At 29.6% G+C, this 23737-nt stretch overlaps 1 protein-coding gene across 1 annotated transcript in view; it reads left to right on the top strand.

Moving 5' to 3' along the window:
• Positions 1 to 23737, top strand: part of LOC129976358 (pancreatic triacylglycerol lipase-like) — a 72444-nt gene that overhangs the window by 22329 nt on the left and 26378 nt on the right. The gene's annotated exons all lie outside the window — the stretch shown is intronic.

The following is a 23737-nucleotide window of genomic DNA, read 5'->3' as shown; positions in this document are numbered from 1 at the left end:
TAAAAAAATAATTAACAAATAAGTATGATTTATTTTTTTAAGTTAATTTTCCTCCCTTTAATTTCAGCGAATTTAAGAATTAGTCCTCTTTTAATTTAAGTTTTCAAATCATTTATTTTTTATGGAAAGCAGCATTAAACTGCATAGTCCTTATCTTAATATATATATATATAAAGTTATATATATGCCTTATAGTTAGTATCTTAAATAGTTTTTATTGAATAATTACTCGAAGACGAAGAAGAATAATGATACTACTATATGAATTTTTTTTTTATTCTTCCCGAGAAAAATATTTATTTTACTTATTATTATTAAGCAAATATAAACTCTTGTAAGAAGATGAGATTCAAGGAGCAATTGGAATATTAATAACGAAGCAATTGGGATATATATAATTAATACAATTATATTTAATAAATTGTATTTAATATACAAAGCATAATTTTTCTTTGGAGAAATATGTTCTCATGTTTGTTTCTTATCTTTAATATACCAGAAATTATAATTATTATTATTTCTATCACATTTTTTTTGGGAGGGGGATGATGAAGGGTATTTGGAATAAAGTTCAGTAAATTTCATATTGCAACACTTTCTGATCTACACATAAAGTAGTTCGGTACTGAGACTGGTTGAGAGGTTTTAAGGGTGTTGCTTGCTATTTCAAGCCCATGTTCACCCAGTTCGGAGTCGAAAAGAATTTTAATTTCATATCAGCTTTCAGTGTATCGGTGTTTATTTTGAAAAGGGAAAGCACCGAACCCTGAGTATTCAGATTCCAACCGTTGAAACCAGATGTGATTATCAACAAGTGGGTGCGATGTCTAAATGGTAATTCCCTTACCCCTCCCACCTCCCATGTCTCAGCAATGGACTTTTACTCTATACCGACCTTCGAAATCTAGCACCAGAAGGTCAATGTCAGCGCACGTGACATACGGAAAGTGGCCCTTCTTCTGATGTGGCGCTTTGTCTCTGATAAAGAGCAGTGTTATGAAACTGTTACAAACATCGCAATCGCTACCATATGAAACGCGCCGGCGATGATTTAAAAATACCCATTTATCGCATGTGCTGAGATATGAAGAAGGTGACTGCCTTTTTTCCCCTTCGTCCCAGATGCCTTTATTTATTTGTCGGGTTCTCTTTTAATAAGTTGAGTGAAGTCTTGAATGGACGTGATATTTAGCATGTGTCCGTGATGTACTTCGCATTTCTTTTTTTTTTTCTTACAGAAACTCTTTCGCAGAAATATTTAAAGACGATAACTATTACATGTGTTTTCCACAGTATATGTAATTGCGGCACTTTATAGAAAGCTTGATCAAAATAGGCAGGTGGGACATAGTATGCGCCCACCATAGTATGTGTGTGGGACATAGTTCTTTTTTATCCGTCCTGGGAATTAATTTAAATAACTAGCCAAATATCCGAGATAAACCGTAATAGTTTTGCATTTTGTCTGTTTTTAACATTTTGAGTAAAAAAATTATCTTAAATTTTAATTAAATGTGTTGCCAAATTTTCGAGATAAACCATAATAGCTCTGCATTTTGCCAGTTTTCAACATTTTCGAAAAATTAGCTTGAGTTTTAATTAAGTATATCCTATTAAGATATCCACCAGATTTAATTAAAAAAACGATTTAAAAAATATTTAATGTTTTAGATTTAATTTTATCTTCCTTGTAAAATTATTAGATGTGTCTTGCTAATCAGACTTTTTTGACTCGTTCTTTCGAATCGGAAAGAATTCCGAAATATCTAGCATTTAAATTAAATATCCAGGACTTATATTTCTTATAAAAAATTTAACGAGATATAATTTTTTAAAAGAAATTTCCGAAGAACTCTTCTTTTCAATGTTACTATATAAAGATTGTGATCATACTATAATAGAGAAATAATAATATGATATAAATATTGCTTAGATTTTTTTTTCATTTCACATTTTTTTTATTATATATCGAATAGTACGTATAGTTATTACGGCAATTTTTTAATTACTTATATATTTCTTTTAATTTGAATTTCAGTAACAAAAAAAGAATGAGCTCCATAAAAGTAGATTTCTTTCTTAGGGATTTGGAAACTCAAAACATGACTGTTTTGACTTTTGACAAAATCTAAAGAAATAGTAGAAAATTTTCCGAGCTCGAATTATGAATTTTACAAATTTTTAAGAATTGTAAATTGTCAGTTTTAAGAATTGCCGATTGTTAAAACAATATTGACATATTTATTTAAAGTATCTCGAAAACGGCAATAAGAAGGTATCAATTCTATTGGTTAGATATATCTCGATTTTCAGTTTCCTGGTTAGTAGAACACTTCTTGTTATTGCTGCATGAGAATCTATCTCGACGGTATTTTAAAATTTTGCGGCCCTAGACATTGCACATTATGAGGTCCATCTACTAACTAATTTGCCAATTTAATTTTGGCATTGCAATACATTTGGAGTATATTAATGTTTTATTTTAGATTAATCATTAGTATTTCATTAATTTTATGGGTATGGATTGATCTTATCTATTATTATACTAGAAGGTCCAGCATCCACATGGCTTATAAATATTACGATGACTAATTGTACATAATGAAACATAGAGGAACCTGACTAAAAATATTTGATAAAGTGTTAATATTATCCTGATTTTTTTTATAATTCAAAGAATTTCTATTTTAAAAACTTATTTATTTGACAACTAAAAAAAAAATGTTTTTTAATGAACCTACTTGCAAACCCCTTTCATCTTAACGATTCTAGACGGCTGACTAGTCGGACATCTGCCATTGATTGGTTGGCTTATCAACAGTGCCTGTACATTACCACTCAACTCTAACACTAAAACTAACTAAATTCTGTTTTTGTATAATTTGTCACAGTAGAACTCTAAACACATTGATTAATTGGAAACGAAATTCGATAATTGGGTAATTGGCGAAAAAGATTTTAGTTTTTAAATTTAAAAAAAAACTGAACTTGTTTTTAGTGCATTAATTTAATGAATAAAAACTTAAATTGTTTGCATTTTGAATACTTACACAATTAAAAATTACTGCAAAAGCGTATCGGTTAAAAGTCAGTTGTTTCCCTGTTTTTACTTGATTTTTACTCGCGAAATTCAGTTTTCTCCGACCTTCTCTTTTTTTTTCACCGACCGATTGATTCGACTGACTGGAGATTGGATAGCTGGAATTCTACTGAATATCTAATATATAAAAATGAATTTATGTTTGTTCTGAAGACAGAAAAATAAAATTGTCTACCCTAAAGCACTTGAATAAGAAAGTAAAAAAGAAAAAAAAAAAAAAGAATAAATATTATTTATGCTTCTCCTTTATATATCATTCAATGTCAATGTAACCAATCTAAAGTAAGAAATAGTTTGAAAACGAAACTAAAATGAAAACAAAACAAAACAGTTTCGAAATCGCAACTAAAATTTATTACCTATTTAAACTAAAACCAAACAAGAACTTCATAGTATTTAGAGAGCGCAATTGCAGCTACTTCTAAAACACAGATGAATTGAAACAAAAGTATTAGAATCAATTTAATAGGAAAATCAAAAAATCAAATAAAAATTAAACCAAAAAAATTATAAAAAATATAAAAAAAGAATCCGGCCTGAAGACTGTTTCAAGGGTCACCCTCAGGCAGGGATTCAAAGAAAGGTATTTTTTCTGTGAGGAAATACAGACATTTGTCTAATAATGCTTCCTCGTGACCCGAAAATCCCCTGAAATTATGCTCAAGAGATATACCATTTTAACAGAAAGGAAATACAAAACAACAAATTAGAAGAAAATAACCACTACAAAGTAAAAATACAATAACAAAAATAACAATAAAAACAAAAATAGCACTAAAATTAAAAACGAAAAGTCCAGACCATCCCATCAACAGTCAAGGACTTGAGCATAATTTCAGGGGATTTTCGGGTCACGAGGAAGCATTATTAGACAAATGTCTGTATTTCCTCACAGAAAAAATCCCTTTCTTTGAATCCCTGCCTGAGGGTGACCCTTGAAAAAGTCTTCAGGCCGGATTCTTTTTTTATATTTTTTATAATTTTTTTTGGTTTAATTTTTATTTGATTTTTTTGATTTTCCTATTAACTTGATTCTAATACTTTTGATTCAATGTCAATGAATGTATTCATTGTCGACAAGAAAATAAATATCTTTCTTTCTATCATTCCTAATTAAATAAGATAGCTATTTCAAATTTCAAACGATATTTCCAAAATTATTTCTTTTGGGGCAGCAACGCGCCGTGTATCTGCCAGTTATTGATAATTATTTCTACTTAATATTATTTATGTGTGAATTATTCAAAATGTTCTTGTATTTTTTGGAACATCCTGTATATTTCCAGTCTTACCAGTTGATCGATGCCAAGTTATTCCCTAAACACTAATGCATTAAAAAATTTATTTTGTTTCACTCATTGTCCATGAGTCGTTTATACACAAAAACCAAAGCAGTTACTGACCATAGCGTCATCCTGGACGGCGTAATTGAATCTTCTTTCAAACAATAAATTATTAACTGCTAATATCACGGTTGAGATATCCATAATGTATGCAGATTGCAGACTCCTCTAATTTGCCTGTTGCCTCTAACTGTCGTAATGGACATTCGGTCTCGTGCCAAGTGAGGTCATGCACGTGATGACAAAGGAGATGACCGGAAAAATGGATCCCCCCCCCTTTTTTTTTATTACTCTTTGCATCATAGCCATCGCCCTTGAAAGGTAACACAATGATTCTTTTTTACGGGTCACTTGGAATTAAATGTGCTGTGAAGTAGCAAGTAAGGTCATGTAGTCTTGCCGATTTTGCATAGAAATGGGAAGTGTCTCGTTGTCTGGCTGTTACGGATCAATTTTCTTCACCTTGCTAGCTGTAACCGTTCCGCTTAAAAGTGAATAGCTTAGTGCATTTGAATGTTTGAGTTTTATGCCTGTATGCATGTTTTTATTGGTTGTTTATATAGCAAAGTTTTTTTTTTTTTTTTTTTTTTAGATTTCTAATAACCTTGAAAGTAAAGTTTGATACTTCTTTATTTTCCGGAATTAGAAACAACTAAAACAATTTGAATTATATCTGCGCATTTAAAGAGAAATAACATTATCAGTTTTGTTTAAAAAAATCAAGAGATTTTTAATACTAGGACTCTGTTTAATTTTTTAAATACGTTTCAGAATTTATTTGCAACTATTGTGGTTAATAATACACGTATTTTGTGCTGCCTACAAGGGAAAAAAAAAAAAAAAAAGGTAAAAACGTATTAGTTGAAATTGCTGTTAATTATCATTTTGAGTTGATTATCAATCGAGCTTATTTTCCGATTCCTACTTCCTTCTTAAAATCAGCAGAATGTTGGAAAAAAAAAAGTACTAAAACATTTGAAGCTTTACAGTTTTTTTTTTTCTAAAATTAAATTTTTAACATATTTCAATCTCAGATAATATTGGAAAATTAAGATTATCATTATAACATTACTTAAAAGAATAGGAATATCATCAACATCCTTTTTTTTCTATGACAACAACGTTAAAACTAATCCGTTTGTAGATATCAACAATGTTACTTATTATTAAATATCAGAAAAAAAGGCTGCTGTACTCGTGCGTTTTCGATGACATCGTACCATTTATTGGTTGGGGCAGTATATACATTACACCTCTCTATTCAGAGCCAGGTATGAGTGTCCTGGCGAAATGAAACTATATATTACTGACTCGAAAACCTGCTGTAGAGTCACCATATTGTATAAAATGTCAACAAACTTGAATCGCGCAATGCATGCAGTTGAAATTTGCCCTTTATTCTCTGGGGACAGTGGCGGCGTCTCTGGTAGTACACATTTTGAAAGCTCTCTTTTAATAATTGCTCAACATAATTTCACATTTTTATGCTTAATCGGCATGCTAATAATTTCTTTAATTTAATTTTTTTAATTTTAATAACTTCCTAAAATTATGTTTGTATTTATTTGTCTTCTTTAATATTTATATTACGACAAAAAATGACTTGAAATAAAATTCTTAAAAAATTATCATAATTATTAGTTAATTACAAATAAGAGCATTTAATTTGTAATACAGATAAAAAGAAATAATAAATAATAATTTTATAAAATACTTTATTTTTATTTTATGGGACCTATCAAACAGAACATAACATAACCAGTTTAGAAAATAATTAATATTTCAAAATATTATTATTAAATAATTAATTAGATTCTAAATTATTTAATAAAGTTTCTGATCATTCATTGCAAACACTCATTGCAGTTCCAATATTTTATTATTCGTAGAATTTCTATGTTTTACAAATTTATATATTAGGCTGCTAAAATAATACTTTTAATAAATTTCGGTACTGCCCCCATCAACACAGCGGCCCTAGGTCAGAAGCAGCTGTCAGAAATGAAATTTAATGTATGATCTTTTGCTGCTTTAAATTTTAGGCGAAATCTGCCAATGGGTGATTTGATTTTCTGCCCTTTCTTGCTTATGTGAGAATAGTAATCCAATAATGCGTTTTGCTTGGCACATGAAATTTGGCATACAGTTTTCTTGCCTAAATTATGGATTAGGATCGAAAATTGAAAGAAACTCCGCTCCTGTATTGTCTGTCTGTTCGTATGTATGTGAACAGGTCAGTTAAAGAAAATATAACTAAACAGAGGAATTATTTTCAGTTTGTTATCGTTATAGCAAAAATTTAAGACTCTAGCAAATTTTTAATCTGTTTAGTCGAACAGAAGAGATCAAAATGATATTCGATTTCATTTAATGATTCATTAAAGCTAAACACAAGATGCACATTATTGTAGAAATACATGTGAAAGACTGAAACAGGAAAATACCAACTGATTGCTTACCATCTAACATGGCTGACTATTTTAATATTTCAATTCTCATTAAGTGTAGCTAATTTTTTTCACTTAAAAATTTTTTAACTATAGAATTGAGAGCCAGCCATATGTGATATATTACTTTAGAATCGTCTAAACGTGAATTACCGATGATATCAACGTGTTAAGAAATCCAATTAGATCGGAAATAAACTGATATATATCTTAGTTTGTAATGAAATTGATCACTGCAGGCTGCGTCAGAACTTAACTTTGTTGTCGCTCGTGTCACCGAGATACCATCAATGCTTTTAGCAGAACAAGTTTTAAAAACGGAAAGGTGTGCTTATTCGCCGTAAATCAAGATGCCACTTCAGTCACACGTATGAGAGGAAGTTCTACTAGGTGGTTCACGAACTTAACGGCTCATTGTTAACAAAAAACAACTTAATATTAACATTTTATATAGAGAGGCAATTAAATTCAAAATTTTGTTGCAGAATGAAATTAACCACCAGAAATGGTCTCCACAAAACTTTCTCGCATACTCTCTGGTAATCCCCCCCATCTCCAGGGGGGGGGGTATCTCAAAAATGCAGAAGCTTCCAGCATGATGATTGTTTCTCGTGAAAGAAATAGTGTGGGGCTGGTTAACCTCTACCGAAGATGGAATGTGCCTCCAACGGGAGGGGTTGTGCTGTGGCCGGTGATGGCCTTTAGGACCACAGTTCTCACCTGTGCTGTCGTCACGTTTCTTCAGATTTTTTCGTACGTCTGAGAGTGGTTCGGAGTGGTTGATTGCGTATACTCTGTCGAAAAAGTATTACCCCCTTTTATATAACCTACATAAAATTGTGATTCTTAGGCAAAGCCGTAAATGCGAGGGGTGTTCAGATTTTTATTTTGAGAGTCCCACACATGGGAGTTTTATGCTTCGTAGTGTAGAAAAGAAAGGCGAATATACATTTTGGACGCCTTTTTCCCTAACCGATTAAAACCAAAATTGGACACAGAATTATTGTAAAAAGATTATTACCTATTTCCCAAGGATTTTAAGCCACTGCAATATGAAAATCTGTGACTTCAAATGGTGTATATATTAACTATTGTGATTTTTAGATTCGTCATATAGTGAAGATCATTAAATGTGCAGTTTGGGAAATACTCTTGTGTTGAAAAATTTGGTTCGAAATTTGCTCTACAATTTTGATGCAAAGGCCGCATCCTGAAATTCACTGATCTAATTGTTTACATCTAATATTAATAATTTAACAGCGATCGCATTTATACTGATATACAGGACACACACTCACTAGATAATAATATAAGTATTTCAGAATTTCAAATCAAGTAAATTAATTTTTAGGGAAAAATTAATAAACAAAAAAATGGCAGATGTTTTTAAGTGACAATTATTATTTTAAAATACGATGATAGATGTTCTTTTTAAAGATCTTCTTAAGTATAAAAATACATAATTTAAATAGAATTTTAATTGAAATTTAAAAACATTTTAATTCTGGAAAATTTCAGTCTAAAATATTTTAGCTCTAAATTTGATACTGCTAGCATCAAACGTGGATTAAATTCAATTATGAAAAGGCGGAAAAGAAGCTAAAATAATCGATAATAGAATAATTTGATCTATTTAGGAAAAAAGAGGAACAAAACAATAAGTTTGTGTAAAAATAATATAAACAATTAATTCCTGTTTATAAAATGTTTATCCGTTTAACTCAGTTTTATATAACATTTCTAATTGCCTCATTATTTTTTTAGGATAACATCATTTATTGCTACTTTGCCCCATTGTCCACTTATTAATTTTTTTCTCTCTCTTTCTTAGTAGATTTAGAAAAACAAAACTACAATCTTAACTCTGAACACAATAATAGCATACTTTTTTAGATAACAATAACCAATAAAAACAGAAATCATCCGGATTAAAAAGTAAATTTTTTTAACACGGGATGCTATTATGTTGCAATAGCAATAACAATATTTTTAATGGCCAACTGAGTGATTTGTCTTCTGTATTCCAGTTGCAGTAAACAAGCAATTACAAGGAAGGATCTAAATATATTTATGCGTGTTTATCAATTATTTATTATTCTCCCCTCTCCCCCTTCCCTGGAGAGGATCGGCAACCCCATTCGGCGGGTTTCAAAGGTGTGCTGCAACATCCGGGAGTGGACTGGGGGAGAAAAGTAGGCCGAAAACCGCTATTTTGGTGTCACTATGACAACGCGGATGTCCAGAAAATACAGTCGAGAAGGATGGAGAAGGTATGCAAAAAAGAACCATTACAATTCGAGTGAAGCTGTTTCATTTAATTCCTGTCTCTAAAAATTGCCGAGATTCTTTGTTTCTTCCTCCTTTTCTTCTTCTTATCTCTCTATCTGTCAAAACATTATTACATTCTTTTGTTTTTGTCTGTGCAATAGAGAACCATTCAATTAAAATAATACTCCAGTAATAACATGCGTTATTTAGCCGGTATATTAAAAATCTAGGTTTATCGTCAGTTATTAGTTTGATATTTTATGGGTCTAACGCTTACAAAAAGAATCTTTTAAATTTATCGTCTGTTGAAGTGGAATTTACTAGAAATTTAACAATGCTGTAGAGGAAGACAATTATTTTTTATTTTTGAGATAAACAAAATGTCTTACAGTATTTCTAATTGAAGTAAATTCCTACGTAAAACTTTTATTTCATCATAATACATATTATAGATTTATAGAACTGTTACATATAAATTTTTTTTATCTTACACTATATACAATAAAATAATAAAGTATGTAATTATGCGTCTTCCAAAGACAAGCGTAAGACGATACATAAATTGAAATTTCAATAAATAATTTTGATTATTAAAAATTTAATATTATTAAATGCAAATTTTTTTAAAAGTTGCAATTTAATTTTTTTTATAAACATAATACTAATATATTACTCCATGGTACTGAAACTATAATTAAATTTTAATATTAATTTATCGTAAAAGTGAAGAAAATTATACTTTTATTGTATACTTGTGTATTAATTTTACATTTTTTATTTATACTATGCATTTAATTTTTAAAAAAATCTTTAATCGTCGTTTACCGTGCTGACTGCCTGTAAGAGTTAAATACAGCTTTATAAAAATAATTAATTTCGTCGAATATTTATTTACTAATGCTATGAGATAAGCAAAATTAAGTTCGAAATTTTCAAAAATTTCCATTGCGTTTTCATAAGAAGGTGGAATAACTTTTTCACATTTTTTTCTTTACCGTAGCTTAAATTAGCACCAGTCGATTTGTCTTTTATTAATTCATTAATTGCAAATAATTCCGAATCATAATATAGGTATTCTTAAGAAAAGGTCCGTATTAAAGTTTGATAAGCGTCGGTTTAAGGGTCATTACAGTAGGATCTCTTAAGCAATACACCTTTAGGGGCTTCCGTTTTTAATTTAGGGGGACTTCAATTGGTTCTTTTTCAATGGTTTGGATATTTTAATTGCTATTAACCCTTCTTTGCATGATTTTTTCCTTTTTTGAGAAATATATTAGGGTGGTATAATTCATGCTCTAGATTAAAGGAAAGACGTTAAAAAAATCCTAGTATAAATATATAATATAAAATAATTAAACATTATAATGGAAATATCCATCATCATGCAAATTTACATGTTAAGCTCAGTACAAAATTCTTAATGTCCCTCTTTTCTAAATTTCTCCATTCATTATCGCTTTATTAGTAAAAGAATCTCAGATTAGTTATAAAAAATATTCAAGAAATCACACATTTCTTCCAACCACAAGAAACAGTAGAATGGCAAGTCCAAAAACGCTACAATGATTGTGATATTTGATTTTTTTTTTTTTTTTTTTTTTTTTTTTTGACAGCTACGTTTCTTATCACGCGATAGTCGTGAAAAAAGTTGCCAGCAACAACCAATTTACAGTAGGTACTCCTGTTTTGAGTCTAATTTTTTGTTCACTAAATGTTATGATTTGAATTTCTATCATCTTGCAAAGAAGGGTTAAGTTGCTTCTTTAAGAGTGGTTAGCTGTAATTACTAAGAAATATGCTTAATAATTTGAATTCTAGAAATAAGATATATTTATTTAAATGAAAGAGGATATGTCGCTCTCGAAATTGGTTGCTTATATATATATATATATATTTGTTGTTGTCTTTAAAAAAGGAGCGATGAAGAATTAAAAAAAATTTGAGATGTATGTGATGTATGTATATATAGATATATTTGAGATGTATGTATATGTATATATATATATATATATATATATATATATATATAAACATAATTTTATTTTTAGATGATGAAATTCTTTTCGATACGTCTGGAAATGTTTTTCTTTTGCATTCAAAATGGTTCCTATAAAAATAGGTTAAATATCGTTATTAATATTTTGTAATATTATTCCTGAGGTTGCAAAAGGTCTTATCTCAAGAAGTCCTATTTTCTTCCATAATTGCTAAATGTGTAATTTCGTGATTCTTGCTTGGTGACAAATAAAATGTACAACCAAATTTTAGAATTATTATTTATTTATTTATAGCTTATTGTTGTATTTAAAAATAGTTAAATTTAACATACGACCTTTTGCTATTTAAATGAAGAAGATAAATTTTTATCAAGAAAATAATAAGGAAGTGTATGATGTCATGAAATGTCATATCATACAAAATATCTTTTCATAATTCTCGGAGCGCGCGGGCCTGGGGGAATGCTTCTTTCTCCTTTCGCCGGTTCTGAAGGAGACAAAGCCAAATTTTTGTTTCATATTTCATGCCTGTATTTGCCCATCAGTCATTTCCTTTCTTTTTTTACTGAAATAAAATCATTATAACTTAAAACTCTACAGCATTTGGTATTATTGCACTTGCTTATTTTAGCAATTTTCGTATTTCTTTAGCTTTTTGTTGTTTTTGTTTTCTTAATTTGATATAAAAAAGAAAGCAGATGATTAATGGGAGTAATACTAATTTCAGTAATGATTAATCGGGAAAGTAAGATTTTCATAGTCCAGACTACTTTCTTTACATACTGATTGTTAGTGGTACAATCGTTTTCGTTAACCCTAGTCATTTTTGAAGACTGCTTGGACGGGGAATATTGATTTATAAATGTAACAAAAAAATTGTAATTTTTTTATTAATGGATATAAAGGTTATTTGTTTTTATGCACGGCATAAATAACTGCTTTAATCTACCATCTTTGAAAATGCTGGAGAAAATTATACTGAATATCGTTTTCTGTTATTTTAATTAATTATGCAGGATGTCCCAAAAAGTCGTTTCCAAATTTTCATTGAAGGCCAGGCATACAGAAATAATTTATATTAAAAATGGAGCATAGGGCTCTTTACAGGTGTGACTTTGTCTGAGGATTAAGTAAGTCCCCAACGAAGTTCTAATGGAATTAAGTAAGTCGCAGTATCAACACCAGTGCTTTGGATTACTTAAATTAAGTATTCAAAGGTTTTGTCGTCCCATACGATACATGTTTTTTATATGTTGTATTTATAAAACTGCTGTTATGTCGTTTTAAATTTACATGTTGTCTTGTATACTTTATACTGAGTAGCGTTTTCAATTGTTCATTTAATTTTCTGACAAAGAAGTTATTATCTTCGTATTTACTATTACACAGATGATTTGTTTCTTTTGAGATAAACTACCTTTAAAATTTATAAGTAACCTTTAGATACGCCTTGTATTGTAGATAATATAAAATTTAAAGACGTAACATGTAATTGCATGTTTCAAATCCGTACAAAGAGTGATAAGTTTTTAAAATCTTAATTAATTAATAACATTGTTATTAATATAATTTTTATTTTTATTATTATCAACATTCTATTTCTATTTCGTTTATTGACATGACGCATTACCGCGGAAACGTGGATTTCAGCGTTTTCAGAAAGGAATTTGATAATTCTTGAGATCAATTAATTTTTAAAAAAATAATTCTACAATATTTTTAATATCTGAAGCATTTTTTGTATAAATTTATTCATTTTATTGTTCAATTAATCATATTTATTTTATTTTTCGTGCTTATATGTGACACTATTCCTTATTTTATGAAATTCAGCTTTTTTTTTGTTTGTTTTAAGATTGTGTCATGTTTGAATCAATAATTTATATTTGTTTGTATTTGATTATCATCGCATTTCTTAAATCCAACAAAATGAAATTTATTTCTTTGACATGACACTGAAGTACCATCTAAATGACATTTGATAGGAAAATAGCTATATATAATTAAGTTTAAATTCAAATAACTCAGAAGAAGAATGGAATAAATGCATTAGAAGAATATCTTTATCTCACCCAAACAGTAGTGAATTTAAGTATTTTGGGGCCCTGGGTCGTCTACATTATGAGGTCCCTTTTTCGATAAACTAATCAATTTAGATTCACATCTCAGCACATTTTTAATATAATCAATAAGTTAATTATTTATTCTTATTACTTTTGTGTTTTAGCAACTTTTCGAAAATGATATTCTTCCGATTCCTAAGATACATGACTTGCGTTTAATCCATATTTTTGCACGATTTTATATATCAGCAGATGCTCGGTGTTTATAATTACTATAATAATTAAGTAAACGTAATGAAACATATAATTATATAACTTTTATAATTATGAATTTTATTACAGCAATATATATAACAATTATAAATTTTTATTATAATTATGAACATTTAACTTTCGACAAAGATATTATTCTATATTACATAATTCATAGAATTTATATTTTTTATATTTATTTATACAGCAATTTGCCTAATAATAGTTTTTAAAACGAATTACTTGTGGTTCCTTCTTAGCCTAGCAGCCCTAGTGTGCCTGATTGGAAATCCACCGCTGCGCCCAAAATGAATACGATCGATGAAAACTTCATCAAGAATTGGAATCATTGTTTAAGAACATGATTCGTTTCCCTGAATTCATCCTTATAGGATTTTCAGTGAACGAACTTAAAATCCTTATTCGATAGAACTAACCTAAACTTAACTGCACGGTACTTAACCTTTGAAATCTTCCAAAATAAATAGAAACGGGACACGTAGTTATTAGTCTCTAAAATGAAGATAGTGATTACTGTAAACCGAAAATAAATAAGTTGCAACTTAAAGAAAGTTCAACGCATTTCAAGCACTCTGTAGCCGTAGGTTAAAAAAGACCCAACCATCAAGTCGACCTTTAACAAAAGCATAAAAACAACAACCTACGGTTGCTCTTTCAAGACGAAAAAAAGAAACAAACTTCGACCTTGCGCTAGCTTTCACCGCCCTAATACCAATCAGTCTGATGCACTCCTGGTTTTGTTTTCTTTGATTTTAATCCGTGTCACGTGGTCTGTCCCCAATTCGTCCCCTCGGTATCCTTAATCGCCAGGTATATTTGGATTTTTCTCACCTGAACCACAGAATCCTTAACCTACATTGGCTTAAGCTCAGCTGATGGCTTTTTTAAATAGACGAATGCTCTTTTTTTTAAATTTAATTGTTTCCAACGTATGACCGCTTTTGATAGATTTTGTATTTAATGTGATTTTAAAGATATTCATTTATTAGTTTATATTTTACCATCTTTTGATTTCTTTATACTTAATGAACGATAAATGATGTTGCTCTGAATCATTTATCCGAGCTATTTATTTTATTTTGTAATCAACTTTTTAAAAGTGTAAAAGATTTTGAATTATTTTATAGACAACGGTTAAATGGTAGTAAAGTCTTAATCTTCGGGACAGGAAGGTTCAGACTTCGATACTCGATTCGGGGTTAATTTAGTTATATTAGCGTCACAATTTGAACCAAAATGTAAGCTATTTTGGGATGGATCTGTGTTCAGATGACGAGGACGATACTAGAGTGCTGCTTCTTCCACCTTCCCAAACTTGTGTAGTGCATCAGCGGGAACTCGATTTCAATGAAAATTATTCTTGTATGTGGGTTTGGTGCACATGTGTTATACGTAGCATTGAAGATGAAATGCCTTCATATTGGTATGGTGGAGAAGTCTAGGAAGGAGTCACCAAAGTCTATATCATGCTGTGTTATTTTCATGATGTGACTACAGTTAAAAATTATGAATTCGTTGCCAAATAATGTTGTTTCTAAATGGAACATTAACATAATTAAGCTAATACTTTTATGGTCTAATTATTTGTATAGTTATTACATGGAATTGATGTGACATTTGTCCTTCAACAAAGGTCACTATGAATATCATTTAACATTCCACAGTAAGCTAGACATAACGACAAATAACGACGTATTCACTTAACTTCACTTGACTTCGAACATCTTACATTATATTATGATTCCGTATTTATATTTTGCTGAGACTTTTTGAGTAGCTGGAAAAAAAATACGTAAATATTCTGCTTATATTTGTTTGTCATGGAAGAGAAATGTGAATACCGCACGCGAAAACGTCCGTCATTTTTTTCATTGAAACAGTTCCGATGCTGTGAAAAACTGAAGCCTCTATCATGCTGTGTAGTGTTTTCTATCTTCTCGAACTGATATGTTATTAACTCTTTGATAAATAGAGAGAAGTCTAATAAATAATTTAAATAAGATTAAGTAAATATTTTAGAAATTAAAAAAAATGTCTAAATGAAACTTGAGTTACTTTGATAATGTTTTGAGCGATGCTTAAACAAATAGAAATAATATTAAATCAATTAAATAGAGTGTCAGAATTAACAAACAATAATTAAAACTACCAGCTTATGATACTCGTCTTATAGTGGTAAACAACAGGCCAGCAAGGGTAAATATTGGTAATGGTGGAATAAACAAAAGATAAGAGATTACTATGTAGAACTATTTTAAAAAATGGAATAAAATGTGAAATCAAAGATAAATCCTAAAAATGCTGTTAATTTAATTTGAGTTATTTGACGCCTTTTACCTGTTGAGTGATATACATACGGGCTAAGTATATCTTCTTTATGGCAGGATGGCAGGATTCCATGGCCAGTTAGTTTGTCCTAATCATTAAAAAAAAAAGAGAGAGAGAAAGAGATTCCTTAACTCTAAGGAGTATTTGGGCAGCACAACATTAAAACATATTTCTTGTGTAAGAGTTGCTAGTTTAGCCAAAAAATTAGCTCTTTCAATACCAACTAGATTTATGCGGGTTTTAACTCAATACAATCTATAATTTGTCTTTTTGGAACTAAATATATCAAATTTTATGAAAAACGGGAAAATCGTTAGAAATCAGGTATTAATTTGAACAGTCACAACTTGTAACCCTTTAACGGGCACAAACCGTTTTATTTCAAAATTTACATTTTACGCTATAATTAGAAGGAAAAAAAACCTCATTTATGACAAAAAAAAAGTATTTTTTTAAAAATTTTGTTCTTGTGGCTGTTGTTTATAAAAAGGTGGTAACATATTTACCACTGCCTAATACAAGCAATGACATTTTACTGATTCAATAGAAAAAAATATGAAATATAAATAATTTCACAAAAATATTTGCATTTTTATAAAGCTATTTATGATTAGCTATTTCAAAATTTAAAATATAGTAATTACACATGAAATAAGAGCTAAAAAACCCAAATACAATGTCAATTACCAAATGCATTATTTTTAATTATTCTGGTGAAACTACATAAAACAAAAAGCTGCATACAATGGAACCTTACATGTTGAACATGACACTTTTGTCCTTGTCCGGTTAGATTTGGTGCTACAATATTTGCAATATATTTTAAGGCGGTGGTAAGATATTTACCATCGCCTTAAAAAGGGTTAAACGTTTATGCTGGCTCCTCTTTTGCAATAACTAGAACATCCCAGTCGCAATTCAGAAAATCTGCTTATTTTAATTGCATTCCCAAACCAAAATTATGGTCTTGAAACTAATTTTTATCATCATTAGGTAAAAAAAGATAATAATCCGTCAGAAAACAACCTATTTTGCTCAAACATCAGACAGCCCCCCCTCCCCCCGCTGTGCTGCTTTATTTGATGACGGCAAAATAAAGTCAAATTTATACGAAATTAGGTGAAACTAGCGAAAGTTGAACGACCGCAACCTTTTTTATTTTTTTTTCTTCTTATGAGCTTTCTTATTATTATTTTCTCCTTAATTATATTTTATCTGCTCGCCTCACTTTTCTCTCTCACGCTGGCTGCTTCTCAAAAGGGAAATCCAGAAAAATATGGAGCGAATCTCCATTTGGGACCCATTAACGTGACGTCACTGTAAACCTCTAATTGTGCATCGCCACGGTGCCGGAACGGAGCCGTCATTGAAAATGAAGTGTATTGCCTGATGAATGGAATTCATGGGGGGATAACTTGCGTTTTATTAATAAATTTATATTTGTAATAGCAGGATGTTTTATTTTTACTGCAGCAGCTCTCTTCTTATGTAAGAGCTCGGCACGGAACCAATAACTTTACTCGTAGCGACCTGTCAAACTGATTAAGAATGAAACGTGCATCTGTCGTTGGAATATGCCCAGAGAAAACGAAAAGCATTAACATTGTAAGCAGAGGTTATGGGAAGTAAGAGTAACGAATTTTGGAAAGTTCCTAGTCGTAACCATACTATGTATAGTGGCACATGTAGAATATGTAAAAGTAATAAATTCAAATTATTAGCGTTTTAAAAATGAGTTATTTTTCATAAGGCAGTCGAATTATCATGAAAAACACCAAAATGTGGAAAAGATACTGAAGGGCACTTTATTTTAAGTTGTTGGGTTGATTATCCAAAACAGATTTGTTCGCGGATGCAGAAAGGGACTGAGAGAGGCAGTTGGAACGATGTTTTAAATAAGAAAGTATTTTAATCTCAGAGGAAAAGTTCAAACTAATCAACGAGTGTGATCTTCCCAAAACTTTTTCGAATATTTTCTAATAAAGATGTTATCCCTCTTCCAGAGTATAAAATGGCAGATTATGGGTAAAGCAATGAATCACTTGTATGGCAGTAGCATTTATATTATATGTCAAATCATTATTATGAAATTAAGATCTTTGGCACGAATCTAGCTTTTCGTTTAATCTAGCGTGCGATCTTTTGCAATTTTAATTATAGTACTTGGGAAACTAAACTTCGTACCGCAATTCTTTTTTGTTGTTGTTGTTGTAAAATCGTGTTTTTTTTTGGGGGGGGGGGGGTTCGGAGAAAATATTTAATTACGAATCACATACTGATTATTTGAATATTTTAAAATCTTACCTACATTTAAACTGGTCATTTAAATAAAAAAATCATGGATGCACTTAGTTTAACCTATTATTCGAATTGGTTTACACAATAATTGCGTTGTTGTCACTGGATGTAAGCCGAACATATTTGTATTCGGATAATGTCATATAGCGCCATCTCACAAAATTTTGAGGAACCAGTAGGTTATAATCCTATGGCAGCATTCCAAGTATTACAAAAATTTACGAGAGGGCGCTATATTGCATTGTAAGCATGAGAGCAGATAGAAAAAGTCTATAATAGTTAGTGATTTAAAAAATGTATTTTTCTTTGTGTGTGAGCAAAATTGCGTTTTTTTTTTCAGGAAAGCCACCTGTATAGATAAATTTAAAAAGCGAAATCTTATCTAAATATAAAATTTGATCCAAGTCGTTAGATCCGTAATAATTACGAATTAATTAATTTGCGAAATAAATTTATATATACTATAGAAGAATTACTCGTTTAAAGTTATAAGTTCAGTTTATATATGTTAATAATATAAGTTATATGTATCAAGATTTGAAGTTTAATAATATTTTGCTGAGGAAATCATTGATATGCAAAATATTTAACTGAAATTTTTAGCCACCTTCAATTCTGGTGAACCGACTGGTCACCAAAGGCCACCAGTTTATCAGGAATAGAGGGTGCTACCGAAGATGCGAGACATTTTAAAAGGAAATACACGATATCGAACAATAAGAAGTAGTCATTGATTAAAATTTTTTTATTTCATTTCAGTTAAAATTACATAGATCTCTACTAATAATAAATGAGTGTGTTTGTGTGTTCATGTGTTTGACGCTCTACAGGACAGATCACTTGAACTTAAGCTATCAAATTGGATACTAATATAATTTGAAGAAAGAAAATGGACATCTTGGGCTGATTTTTTTAATGGTATTTTCAAAATTACTTTACCAATCCCCATTATTGAAATAAATCATCGAAAGTTATAAACGCCTTAATTTACATACAAGTTGAAATATTATAAAAACTTTCATTAATTTGTTATGCCTGAAACTGGGAAATTTTTTGATAATTATTGCTATATTATAAACATTGTATATTTCGTCTACTAAAAAGTAAAAGGGATCCTGATATAACCACGCGAGAGTTAGATAACCTGCGGTTATATGATATGTACCATTAAATTTACCTCGTGACTATGGCTTCACGTGAATGAACTCCAATCCTAAAGACAGAAATAAATCATTCAGAGTTATAGAAGTCTCTATTTACGCATATCAGGGAAAATTTCCTTATTATGTAAGTAATTTTCGAGCACTGTTTTATACCCTTTTTAATTCAACTTCACTGCGTCATATCAGGAATGATGAAAATTCATCACTGCAAATGATCGTAAACGCAGTTAAGAAATGCCAAAGAGTACTTTACTCGAGTATTTATGGGCAGTGCGATATTCAGGCTAGAGTCGAGTTTCTCTCCCCAACGGTTTCGAATTCGAACTTTTGACGTCTTTCTACTCTTATTCCTGAGATATGCGTCATGGAACACTTCACAAAAAAAAGATGTATTATTTCTGGCCTGCGTTCTTCCCTGAACTGTTTATTTGGCTTATGTCATTCCACTCACTTTGATCCTTAAATTGCTGCGTAATGAGATTTTGGATCAAATAAAAAGGATATATTTATGACAGGGATAGTGAGAAAATACGTAACAACAAATAGTACATTATTTTATCACTGTAATTATTATGTTTATTTATTCATTTACTGTTTTGTTTGTTTTCGTGCAATTTGAAAAACAAAATGAAAGGATTTCTAAAATCGTTTGAAATTATCTAAAATATCTGATAACGATAAAGGAGCCATTCTTGAATATATATAAAAATTTATTTCGTGTATCTCGGAAACGGCTCTAACGATTTCGTTGAAATTTTATATTTAGATGAGGTTTTGCTTTTGAAGTTTATTTATATAGTTGTCTTTTTTGAATAAACGCAATTATGGTAACAATTTTTTTTTATAACTGAATATTGACATATGGCTATACATTACCTGCATAAGCATGCCAGAGATGGAGTAGTGGTTAGGTCGTGGGGTTTCGTTCATTTTCCTTGTGTTCGATCCCGCAATTGTATTTCAGTTATATTTCGCTTATAATTTTAAACGAAACAGGATTTTATTTGCAATTTCAAAAAAAAAAAAAAAAAAAAAAAAAAAAAAACGCCGAAACTCCTTTAGTTTTTCAGGTACTTAATAATTCAATCAAGATAGATAATTTAAGTAGATAATTTCAATTTTCACTAAAAAGAACAGAGAGAAAACCAGAACAACTTCTAGGTATTTTGATTTTATATTGTAATTAGTTTAATGTTGAATATTTTAAAAAAAATTTTGTCCATCTATTTTTATTTGAAAAATTTGTTCAATGTTCTAAATTTGAAATAAAAACTAATTTTTACTGGATGAAAAATTATTCTTTTAAAATAGTTAGCAAATTCTATGTCAAGATAATTTATATTTTATATAGACATAATTTATTTTTTAATATTTATTAAATACTTATATAAAAGTATACTTATTAAATACCTATATATTATTCTATAAAGGATTAGTGACTGTTTTTATTTTATATAAGAATTTTATATTTTATAATTCATTATTGCTGTCATAATACTAATGGCATCTGAAAATTTTCGCGCCATCAGCCTTTTTTGCTCTTAAGCAAATTCAATCTTGAATCGCGGTTCAAAAGCTTTTTGATGTCCGAAACTGCTTTATGTATAACTTTTTTTGGAAAATCCATTAAATTTTTAAAATGTGTTACGAAATTTTAGAAATAAAATTTATTGATACATGATTCTGTATATTTTACTTATAGTCTCCTTGTAAATGTTCTTCTTATTATTTTTTTTAGATGTGAATACTTAAAATGACCTATGGTTATTTCACCAATACATATTACTTATTACTATACTGTCTCGTATTTAAGTTTGTATAATAAAGTTAAGAGTGTGTGTTTCACTATTTATTGTATATTCAGTATATAATTCAGTATATGTTATACTTTATTTAAATTATTATTTTTCTTTAATTCTAAATTATTTTAATATAAATCACAGATCCTATACAGAAAGGTATTTTCTTGATTTAAGAGCTGTAGATAGTTTACGGAGATATGAAAAGACCCAAAATTAATGCCAAAATAGAGATCGGTGTATATTTAAAGACAAGCTGGCGCAGCTTGGCTGCTTTCCCCGAAATTAAGCCAAAAAGAAAAGCGCATCAATATTTCGAATCATCACCCACTGCCAATAATTTTGTTTCAGCTGTTTGTTGCTAAGTTCTTAATAGATTTAAATAAATATTTCAGATAAGTTATATTCATGTCTAAAGGCGATGTTTGATAAATAATAATTCAATTCTTCGTTTTCAATTTTTTTGGCTGTTCTTTCAAAACTATTGCGTACTTATTATGGGGTATTATACAGGGTGTTCCTAAACGTTTAAGCATTGCGATCTACTTCCTCCTAGATGCACTGAATTTTTCAAGAGAGCACACATTCTTTCCAAGGTAGATTTCATGGACACAAATTAAACTTTTGCGAAGAAAAAATTTATTATTAAATATAATTTTACAAAAAAATTATTTCTAAGATGTGGTTGGGAAAATTTTTAATTAAATTTTCATTTTTTTGAAGGTTATTAAACTTTTGCAAATTATGGAGAGATATCTATACATTCAAGATATTGTCGCTATCACCAAAAATTGACTTTCGACCGAAAGTTATTAAATATATATTACATAATATATAAAACGCCTGCCATTATATGTCTTTTAAGGAGATTTATTAAAATCTCGTCAGAGGGCATCTAAAAGAGTTTCCGATATGGTGATTAATTCTCGCTCGCTTCTGGGTAAGTAAGGTGATTGAGTAAGTAAGGTGTTGAGACTTGTCACCTCCACTCTAATGACTTGACATACCTCTTAGAAGAGGAGTTGTACCATGGCCGGTGATGGTATTAGAACTTAAACATAGCTCATGTATCAATGCTGTCATGACGACAATACCTTGGATGCCATGACGGCGTGGCTCGCATTGCGATTTGTTAATAAATGCAATTTTTGTAAATAAATAAACTTTTTTTTAAAACGTTTTGCTTTGTCAATATTATTTTCTTTCCAAATATCGAACCTCCTATGATTTTTATAATGACATTATAAAATTAATAATATATTCTTTTATTACAAGTTTTTGTATCTTTAAAAATTGTGTAATGATAGAGTGAAAAAATATTAAATTTAAATTAGAAAATATCCTTATTGATTCGCATGAAATTTTTACTTCTGTGTAGATCAAAACAAACACAACAGTGTAATAAAAACAAACAAATGATGTTATAGACAAATGAAAAGTATTCATAAGCCAGTGTATCAGTTTAACTTCTTTTCCGCTTCACCAATTTGCGACGGCAAAATGAATTGTGGACTCATTTTTATAATCACCCTTGAAAAATTCAATTTATTCAGTTGCTTTGGCTGCAGTGAAAGTTTATTCAGCTGCTCTGAAAATGAGGTTTATGTTCCAACGAATGCAAATTTAATGCTGTTTGACATGTGAAATACTTTACAGGGATTTTTAAATAGGTCGGCGTATTTATTTTGCTTTTCTCTCATAAATTTATTTTTGTTAGGGAAGGTAAACAATTTTCAAGATTAAAACTGGGTATTTTTAATAATAAAAATGAAATTTAACGCGTGAATTTTCATATTCTTTGTTTCCATAATAAATAAGATGTATAGAGAATTAATTTTTTTGGCAAGGAAAATTTCAGTTTAAACAGATGTTTATGTAAACATTGTACTGAATATAGCTGCAAATTAACTTAATGAGAAGCTTTATATAATTTGCTATGTTAGAAATAATAAAATATACTATGAAAATAACTTATGTATGTGAAGATTAATGTCTGATTGTACACCTTTCATACAAATCCATAGTTTCTGTTCTTTCATGATGAAAGTTGATACACTCGCTTATCTTTACTACAAGTTCCTTTTCTGAAAGTATACGAGTGAATTAAAATATTTTAATTAAAAATTAGCAAGTTTTCGATGTCTTTCAACTTGCTAAAATATCATCCCACAAAAATTATTGTAACAATGCTTTTAATGTTCTTCTCGTCTGCTCTAATTTTCAGATATCATATTTGTGGTGTCGTTTAAAATTTCAAAATCAATCATTCAGCAAGGCCGTCGGGACTAGCGAAGTCTTGAGTTCAAGATTCTGCGGCAAATAAGATCCGTTTTTAATAACTACCTGTTGCTGTTCAAATCCATCGAGAATCAAATTTCTTCTTTTAAAGCGGACTGAAAGTTAAAAGTATGTGCTTCAGGCTTCGTTATTGTGTTGCGATCATTTTTGAATCACAAGATTCTCCCAAAAATATTCAGTCTTATAGCTTCAAAACTAGACGCTATGCTAATTAAATTGAAACAATCATTCAATAAAATTATTTGCATATTTTGAGGATAGAATTTTAGTCAGGTGTATAATCTATAGCGTATAAGTCTTTGGTTAACATAGATAATGAAAAATAAATAATAGTTAAATTTGAAAAATAAATTAGCTTAC

Source organism: Argiope bruennichi, chromosome 7, assembly GCF_947563725.1.
Source record: "Argiope bruennichi chromosome 7, qqArgBrue1.1, whole genome shotgun sequence".
Lineage (NCBI taxonomy): Eukaryota > Metazoa > Arthropoda > Arachnida > Araneae > Araneidae > Argiope > Argiope bruennichi.
The sequence above is the reverse complement of the archived record's forward strand: the minus strand, read 5'-3'. Positions and strand labels throughout refer to the sequence as shown.